This window comes from Bombina bombina, chromosome 7, assembly GCF_027579735.1.
Source record: "Bombina bombina isolate aBomBom1 chromosome 7, aBomBom1.pri, whole genome shotgun sequence".
Lineage (NCBI taxonomy): Eukaryota > Metazoa > Chordata > Amphibia > Anura > Bombinatoridae > Bombina > Bombina bombina.
In genome coordinates, this window is record NC_069505.1 from 345,716,576 (window position 1) to 345,727,304 (window position 10,729).

Below are 10,729 nucleotides of genomic sequence, written 5' to 3' on the forward strand. Positions count from 1 at the left end.
GTCCGGTATCTGTGCCGCTCTTCTATTGCACCAATTCCTTGAGGGTAGTCTGTGAACGCAGCCCGCGCTCTTACAGTGCCGCTTGTCCTCTCCGCTACCTGAGGCCGCTGACGTCACACGCCAACCTGGCTTTTCCCCAGGTAAAGTACTTGTATTAGGAGTCAAATTTTTTCTTGCTGTAGCAAAAGCGGTTTGTTTGCAAAATAGAAGGGGGAATAATATAATAGCTCCTTGCAATTTATCAAGGCATTTTAGCTATATCTTCATTCCGGCAGGGAGACTTTTTTACGGAGCTTCAGGTCTCTGCTGCCATCCTCACGCATGCAGCAGGCTCCTCCCCCCATTTATATTAAGCTTTTGATGACAGGGTTACTTTGTCTACATCGCAACAACGTTTCGATGTAAACAAATTGAAATCCCGCAATCGTGCACGCGGTTGCGAGATTTCAATGATGGGATTGGGTCAGGGCATGGCCCTATGATGCTATGCACACTCTCCAGTTCGCGATCACATCCTGGAAGCACCGTTGGCTTTAGGACAGCCAAACCACTAGGACGTTCTACTGCGTTCTAACGGGGCTAAAGCCTGGCGCGGTTAGGATGGAGTAGAACTTCAGAACTGAGTTAAAAGCAATTACTATAAACTTAACCTTTTCCAATCAAAGAAAAAAACTGTTTTAATTTTGATTATTATTCTTTTTTTATGGCTTTGAAGATACGTAAAAAGATGTAGGGGCCCAGTGGCCTAATGGATAGGGCATCAGCCGCCAAAACTGGGGTTTGTGGGCTCAAGTCCCACTTGGGTTGTTTATGTTGCACTTCTAAAGATTGTGTGATTGCATAATTTTAGCAAGTGCCAGTGAAAACAATTAAGAGGTGTATTAAATATTTATGGCCTTAACTATTTTGAAAATGCATTTATTTGTAACTTTGACCAATTTCAACTTAAATCAACAACATTATTTTTTAAATTAATAATGCTGTCAGAAGTATAGTTTAACCATTCTTGTTTTGACATTGTATATAAAGCTCAGTTTTTATTTAACTCGTTTTAAATATAGCATAGAGTAACTTGTTTAATCATTTATATTCATCTAGTAGCATATGTAAAGTAAATAATTAAAAAAATAGGGTAGAATGTTATAATGCTTTAACAGTGCCATTACATATTATGATTCCATTTGGTATGCAATATAGGGGTTGTCTGCTTTATAGTAGGAAACCATGTGATAAGGAAAAACTGAATAGAAAAAGAAGTAGAATGAATAGTAGAGTGGATAGATAGTATTTTATTAATATGTAATAAAATATCCTGCCAGAAAGAGCCCCGTTTCTCACATCTCTACCATATATGGAGAAAGTTGGCTTCTTCTTCGCACCCCTTCCTCATTTGTTTTGTTGCATATTGACTTAATTTTAATTGGTGTTAAGTACCATTGAGAGAGGAATTTATAATTAGATTATGTATCTTTGCTGAGATTGAAACTGATTTATGGCTATTGAAGAACTTATCCAAAATCGTTTCGTGACAAATTTAGTCACAGCTCCCTATTCCACTTATAAGCATAAGCTGACATAGTGGTTCCGTCTCCTAGAATATTTGGTATTTAAGGGAAACAAGATATCTAGGTGGGGGGTAATCAGGCAGCGGTTATCAAAAGGAATCAGTTGTATAGTCAGGTTTAATTTGTGCTTACAAGAGCTAAAATAGTAAGAGATTTGTGCATAAGAAAATCAGAAAAACTATTTCCTCATCCATCTCTTCTAGGCCTTTCTGCATTTTTAATTTATTATCTGTGAAAAGACTATGAAAGATGCATTTGCTAATATACCTTGAATTATAGGGTGTGGGAGCAGCTCTAATGGGTAATTCAGGGTTATATATGTATGTTAGCATTGGTGAAATTATAGTTGAGATGTATGTACTAGTTCAATAATTTGCCCCATGCAACAAAAAACTCAGTTAGTAAGGGAAAGTCTTTGATAGTTTCTGTTCTTTAATCTGCTGAGGTCTAGGCCAATGGGCTATATTGCTCATTTGAAAAATATTACCCTCTAATCTAATCCAAGCTTTATGTTCAGAGTGGGAACACCATTCTATCAATGGTTTTAGTAGTACAGCTTCCCTATACTTATTCAGGTTTGGGACTCCCAACCCCACTTTATGTCTAGGTAGGTATAAAGTTTCTTTGCAAACTCTAGGCTTAATACTGCCCCATATTAATTAATTTTTGAAGTTTTGAAAGGTGATGTCTGATAATGTGAACTCTACCCAGCCAAGATAATGATTTATTTTGCAAATGTGATGTCTGTTATTAACAAACAATGTAAAATATCATAGTTGGTTGGGAAAAGGTCACCATGATCAGCTGTCATATGTGTTCCTAAGTATTTGAGTTTGTGTTGTTAATTAGTAAGAGGACATATAGAAGCTATTATTTCCATCTCTGTGTTTGGTATAGAGATGTTTAGCATCTCCAATTTAGTGAGGTTGAGATGAAAATTGGACAATATCCCTTATGACTCTATTTCTTGAAATATGGCTGGTAGTGATAGATCAACCTTGGCAAAAGTGTTGAGAATATCATTAGCATATAATGCTAATTTACATTCAATATCCTGTACCTCAATGCCTTTAATAAGGTGGGGTTTTTTTCAGATTTTCTGGGCCAAGATCTCTATTGACAGAACAAAAAAGAGCGGATACAGGGGGCCGCCATGTCTCATTCTGTTCTTAATTGTAAAATTATTAGAAATAATACCATTAACTCTTACCTTAGCTGTTGGGTTTAAGTAAAGGGAAATATTTTTTTTAAAATGTTCTGTTCAAAGTTCATTCTTGACAGGACCACCCTTGGAATCCCCAGTCAACCCTGTCAGTAGAGACCAAAACCATTAGGGTATTCCGGGAGCAAGTATATGAAAGCTATTGAAGGACCTTAAGAGTAACTTAACCAAATGGGGGATTAACATATGTTGGAAAGTTTTATAATATTTTGCTCCAAAACTGTCAGGTCCTGGGCTTTTCCCAGAGGGTATTTCTTTTTATAGCTTTAGCAACTTCTTCAGATTTAATGGTATTGTCTAAGAACTGTACTTAGGTTAGGAATTTTTAATTTAGCTAGATTGTTAAAGCATCTGAAACTTTTTGCAGATTTTTCTCTGAAGCCTTTGTGCTATGGGAGCCATGCAAATCAAAGAGTTTGTGAGCTTAATTAGTAAGAGGACATATAGAAGCTATTATTTCCACCTCTGTGTTTGGTGTAGAGATGTTTAGCATCTTCAATTTAGTGAGGTTGAGATGAAAATTGGACAATCTCCCTTATGCCTCTATTTCTTGCAATAAGGCTGCTAGTGATTGATCAATCTTGGCAAGAGTGATGCGAGTATCATCAGCATATTAATGCTAATTAATATTCTTTGAGAGGAGTATCTCAATGCCCTTAATAATCTTTCAAAGTTTCTTCTATTGCTATGCTGTCTGCTTTGATTTCCCCTGTACTAGATTTGGTTCTAGGAATTAATGTTTTTAGTTGATTACATTTCAATGCTCTGGCCAGTAAGCACCCTGCCTTATTACCTTGTTCATTATTTTTTTGTTTTAAGAATAAAGCCTGCTTTTGTTGTTGTGCTTGTGAGAGATTGGATTTTCATTCTGTGTTACTCTAGCCGATCTATTACTTTAATTAAAGGGATACTAAACCCATTTTTCTTTCTTTCATGATTCAGATAGAGCATGAGATTTTAAGCACCTTTCTAATTTACTCCTATTATCAATTTTTCTTTGTTCTCATGCTATCTTGATTTGAAAAAGCAGTACTGTAAGCTTTAGAGCCAGACCATTTTTTGTTCAGCACATGGGTAGCACTTGCTGATTTGTGGCTAAATGTAGCAAACCAATCAGCAGCTCTACCAAGGTGCTGAACTAAAAAATGGGCTGGCTCCTAACCTTTTATTACTGCTTTTTCAAATCAAGATAACATGAGAACAAAGAAAAATTGATAATAGGAGTAAATTAGAAAGTTGCTTAAAATTGCATGCTCTATCTGAATCATGAAAGAAAAAATGTGGGGTTAGTATCCCTTTAAGACATTATACTTTTCCCTTTGATTTTTAAGTTTTTTTGGCCCTGATTTTTATAAGTTCCCCTCTGAGCACACACTTATGTACTTCTGAAATTGTTGTTTCATTAAGTTGATCTGACATTTTAAAATGGAAATACTCAGAAAGAGTTTTCTCCAGATCATGTTTAACCAGCACATCCTCTAAAAAAGCTGTCATCTAATTTCCATTGAAATGTTGACAACAGAGCGTCTGGCCATTCTAACAAACAGTTTACAGGTGCATGATCTGTCCACACACTAGACAGAATTCTTGAGAACTTAACTAAGGCTAATCGCATTTGATCGATTAGAAAGTAGTTGATACGGGAGTAGGATCAGTGGGGGTGCAAATAGAAGGTGTAATCCTTTGTTTGTGGATAATATATGCACCAGACTTCATGGACTGCCAATGTCTAAAGCATTTTGTTAAAATTTCTAATTTCTTTTTGGGGGGGCACTCGAGATGCTTCCTGAGGTGTCGACACCATGATCTAAAGGTAATTTGAAATCACCTCCAATCAATATTATTCCTTTCCCTCTTTCTAAGATCTTGTTAGTCATTTTTTGCATAACAAACAACATAGCTGCATGATTCTTATCATTACATTATTGGTATAAATATCCACAAATATCCCAGATGTTATTCATTCATGATTACAGTTAGTCTCTTAGTCTATAAACATTAGTGGGGTTCAACCTTGGTTAACGGTCAAATACAGATACTGACGTTTTTTCACAATATATTTACAAAATACATATTTGTCTATTAAATCTTAGTGAAGAGTGCCATCTTCTGAGGGAAAATGTTTTTAACTGCTAAATCTTAGCTCATTAACAAAAATGTTAATTAATCTGTAATTAGTGTTAGCCAATCCTTTATGTGAACCTAACCTTCATCAGTTGGGTGGAGTTAAAAGTTTTAGATAAAATACACACTCACCCACAAAAGTGGGGCACAAGGGGACACAAGCAGATGGCACAAGGGGCCACACTGAGTGTGCATGATGACCACACCGGGCGAGATTAGATATACGGCGCAGGCTTCAGCGCAAGCGCTGCAACCCGTGCCACCCGTAATTTCACCTCGCACATTGGGGTATTACATAAACCCCGCCGGCAGTTTATAAAGTGCCGTAAGTCTGATAAACTAGTGATGTCCAGAAATGAACGTAAATACGAATTTCTGGAGTCGCCAGTGACTTACGGCACTTTAGAAACTGCCGGCGCCTAAGAAAAGTAAAGAAAATATAAAATCTCCCGTAAAAGTCTAACACGCCTCACAAAAATAAGCCTGACACGTAAAAACCCCTATATTCGCAATCCCCCCTCTCACTACTAATACTAAATGTATTAACCCCTAAACCGACAACCCCCTACAACACATTAAGCCTAATTAAACTATTAACCCCTATATCAGCCATCAAACCCACACCGCAATTAATAACTCAATTATTAACCCCTAAATCCACCAACCCCAACATCTCAAACTACCTATTAAAACCATTAACCCATAATCCGCCATTAACCCTCAACGCAAACTACCTATTAAAACTATTAACCCCTAATCCACCATTAACCCACAATGCAAACTACCTATTAAAACTATTAACTCCTTATCCGCCTTTAACCCACAACGCAATAAACCTATTAAAGTATTAACCCCTAAACTGCCAAAGCCCACAAGGCAATAAACCTAACCCCTAACCTAACACCCCCTAACCTAACACCCCCTAAATTAACCCAAATTACCTAATTTACAAAATACTAAGTTACTATTAAATTTAAAAAAAACTAACACTACTTTAAAAATAAAAATAAACTAAGTATAAATTAAAGGGTCAGTCTAATAAAAATTCTGGAGTAGACTGTCCCTTTAAGATACAATTACATAAAATAAAAAAAATCTAAGATTACATAAAATAAAAAAGAAAATTACTAAATTTTAAAAAATTATACCTGATCCCTATGAAAATAAAAAAGCTCCCCCCCAAATAAAAAAAAACCCTACTCTAATAAACTGACAGTAGCCCTTATAAGGGCTTTTTACAGGGCATTGCCCCAAGATAATCAGTTCTTTTACTACAAAATACACAAAGCCCACCCACCAAACCCCTCCAAATAAAATAACCTAACACTAAAAACCCTAAACTACCCATTGCCCTGAAAAGAGCATTTGTTGGGCATTTAGCTCTTTTACTGCCCACCCTATCTAAATAAAATTTAACCCCCAAAAAGTCTAATCCCCAGGATGCTACTCACCATTCCTGAAGTCCGGCGGAGAAGGTCCTGTTCCAGGCGGTGAAGTCTTCTTCCAAGTGGCGACCTCTTCTTTCTTCTTCCTGGAACATCCTTCACGGAGCTGAAGACTGAAGACCGCGGAGCTGAACTGAAGACCGGCGACCACAGAGCCATGGAGCGTGGAGGATCCTCTTCGTACGATCTTCGCCGCACACTGGATAGAGAATTCAAGGTAAGCGATTAAAAATGGCGTCCCTTGAATTCCTAATGGCGAATTTGATTCTTCAAATTCAAATCAGCCAATAGGATGAAAGCTACTCAAATCCTATTGGCTGTTCAAATCAGCCAATAGAATGAGAGCTACTGAAATTCTATTGGCTGATTTGAATAGCGATTTTTAATTGTGTCCGTTGAATTCTCTATCCAGTGTGTGGCGAAGATCGTATGAAGAGGATCCTTCACGCTCCATGGATCCTCCACACTCCATGGGGTTGGCGGATTTAGGAGTTAATAATTTAGTTATTACTTGCGGTGTGGGTTTGATGGCGGATATAGGGGTTAATACACTTTATTAGCTATTGCGGTGGGGGATTGTGGTTGACAGGTAGATAGACATTGCACATGCGTTAGGTGTTAATTTATTTTTGCAGGCATTTTCGGGAGTTACGGTGCTCCCATACTCAGCGCAAGGCTTGCTATGGCTGCCTTTTATGGCGAGGTAAAAATGGAGTAAGATTTCTCCATTTTAGTCATGTAAGTCCTTGCGCTGAATATTGGATACTAATTTGCTATGCGGTCTCATGTTAGCCTATGGGTGTAAAAATTGCGGGTGACGGGTGAAATATACGTGCCGCATTTATATGCGGTGCTGTACACCTTGTTCCAAATTATTATGCCAATGATATCTTTCTCATTTACCTAAATAATTGATGTAAGCAATAGTCAGCATAATTCTCATGTTATCAACTATTAAGGGTACAATTCAAATTTTATTGAACAAACCTCCTAATGATAACAGTATTTTTTTTTTAAATAAAAAACTTACAATGCACTGTTCCAAATTATTACGCACAGTAAGTTTCAAAACACTTTATAGGTTGTAAAGAACTGAAAATTGTCATTTGTTGTGTTTGCAGCATATTTACTGAAATCAAAAGCTATTTCAATCAAACTTTGAACAACATTTTAACTTTTTAAACATTTTAACAGGTCACGTTACATTTTAACATAGGACCCCTTATTTGATAGCAGCTTCACAAGTCTTGCATCCATTGAACTTGTGAGTTTTTGGACAGTTTCTGCTTGAATTTGTTTGCAAGATGTCAGAATAGTCTCCCAGAGCTGCTGTTTGGATGTAAACTGCCTCCCACCCTCATAGATCTTTTGCTTGAGGATGCTCCAAAGGTTCTCAATAGGATTGAGGTCAGGGGAGGATGGAGGCCACACCATGACTTTCTCTCCTTTTATCCCCATAGCAGCCATTGATGCAGAGGTATTCCTTGCAGCATGAGATGGTGCATTGTCAGGCATGAAGATGATTTTATTACGGAAAGCATAGTTCTTCCTTCTGTACCAGGGAAGGAAGTGGTCAGTCAGGAACTCCACATACTTTGCAGAGGTCATCTTTACACCTTCGGGGACCCTAAAGGGGATGACCAACTCTCTTTCCATGATTACGGCCTAAAACATGACTCCACCACCGCCTTGCTGACATCGCAGCCTTGTTGGAACAGGGTGGCCATCCCCCAACCATCCACTACTCCATCCATCTGGACCATCTAGGGTTGCATGGCATTCATCAGTGAACAGCACTGTTTAAAAATTAGTCTTCATGTATTTTTCTGCCCAGTGCAGCCGTTTCTGCTTGTGAGCATTGGTAAGTGGTGGCCGAATGGAAGGTTTATGCACATTTGCAAGACTCTGGAGGACTCTATACCTTGATGTCCGTGGGACTCCAGAGGCACCAGCAGCTTCAAATATCTGTTTGCTGCTATGTAATGGTATTTTAGCAGCTGCTCTCTTGATCCGATGCATGGATCTGGCAGAAATCTTCCTCAATATGCCTTTATCTGCATGAACCCGTCTGTGCTCTGAATCAGCTACAAATCTCTTAATAGTGCAATGATCACGCTTACTTTTTTGTGAAATATCTAATGTTTTCATATCTCGTCCAAGGCATTGAACTATTTCACTCTTTTCTGCAGCCGAGAGATCCTTTTTCTTCCTCATATTGCTTGAAAATGGTGCTCTGCTTAATAATGTGGAACACCCTCCTTTAGTAGTTTTTCCTTTAATTGGGCTCACCTGGCAATCTAATTATCACAGGTGTCCGAGATTGTTTTCAGTGATCAAAAGAGCCCTGAGACACAATGCCATCCATGAGTTAAACTGAAAAAAAAATATTTAATCTTTGTGACACTGAAATAGAATTTGCATAATAATTTGGAACAGGTTATATATAGGATACTAAACCCGCGCAAAAACCGGCGTCGCCGGCTTTTGCGGGTGACGCCGCATATGTAATGGGGCCCACCGTGTCCAGAGGATATGGGAGGCTAAGCTGACCAGACAGACAAGTCAGGATAATGGCAAGAGAGTGTCAAGGGGTAACCTATGAGGGTCTATTTACACTGAAACTAAAATTTATGCTCTTCATATATATATATATTCAAAGTTTTCTTACTGAAATTGTTAATCAATTCTGGTTTGCCCTTTATAGTCACAAATATGTTTTTTAGGTAATTCCTGTTAACCTGGTCTTATATGTCAACAATAACACTGGGTCAATAAGGAATCTGGTAATAATATAAATGTCTTATGGTTTGCCATGATTATTAGCTTACCTGATTTTTGCCAGCTATAAAATCATTTAGTGCTTGTTTTCTTTACTACTAACCTGATAATCATGTAATCATTGTAATGATGTATGTTTATTGATTTGCGTTATTCAAATATTGCTTATTATTTATTTTGTTTAATAAACTATTGGCTAGATTACGAGTTTTGCGTTATGAGTGAAAAAGCAGTCGTTATGGGTTATAACGCTGCTTTTTCACTACCGCTGCTAATACGAGTCTTGTCAAAAAAGCTGTACCGCACACTTTTTTTGGCCGTAATGCAAATTAACTTACGCAATTTGCGTAAAGTCTTTTTTCAATGAAACTTCCATAGTGCCGATATTACAAGCTTTTTCTGGGAGGCCAAAAAGTGAGCGGTACAGCCTATACCGCAAGATTCGTAACGCAATCTAAAGTCAGTAGTTATGAGTTTTACACTACAAAGCTGTAGCATAAAAGTCATAACTAAAGTGCCAAAAAGTACACTAACACCCATAAACTACCTATTAACCCCTAAACCAAGGGCCTCCCACATCGCAAACACTAAAATAAAATTATTAACCCCTAATCTGCCGCTCCGGACATTGCTGCCACTATAATAAACCTACTAACCCCTAAACCGCCGCACTCCTGCACCACAAACACTAATTAAATATTATTAACCCCTTATCTGCTGTCTCTAACATTGCCGTCACCTACCTACATTTTTTAACCCTTAATCTGCCGCCCCCAACGTCGCCGCCACTATACTAAATTTATTGACCCCTAAACCTAAGTCTAACCCTAACCCTAACACCCCCTAACTTAAATATAATTAAAATAAATCTAGGGGGGCAGAGTCTGGCCACGCATGAAGATGGCCGCAGAATAAGTTGGCTCTGTTGCTATAAGACCTGCAGGCTCACAAAATGAGCACTTAGCCTACAAACCTTATCTTGCAAACCTGTAAGAACACTCACGCTAAAGTGGGGAGGACGCAGTTGTGCCTAGAATTTATCTACCAGCAGCTGCAACTGAGCACTTAGAGACCTGCCATTTTTGGGGCCTTAGCTGACGTCATCACCACTAATCTGCCAGCCATCTCTCCTGATAACCGTTGGGACCTCAGGGTATTACCTCACATTGAAAGAGCACTCTGCGGAGTCCATTGCACCCACTTGAATGGCCCACACATACAGCCTGCTTGCATACTGACCCGTGTGCTTAGTCGAGAGGCTGCAGGAGAGGATCGCATCAGTGGTTGGGGATAATCCGAAATGCCCGCTATGCAGCGGCATCACATAGCAACGATTATATCCCACAGAAAAGGCTGCTCTGCTTTCTCCTCGACCACAGCTGTGAGGTAAGACACTGGCCTTTATTTCACTTCTTGGGCCTTGACATCTGTGGATATCCCCTAGTACGCACATTTAACCACATGTACTGAGAGGGCTGCCTAACGGCCAGTATTACATAGGCCTCCCTTAAAAATATAAAAGCTCACATTTTTCACGGCCCGCTGTGGTTAGCATACATCTTCTGATAGAGGGCATCCAGTACTCTACTCTCTGC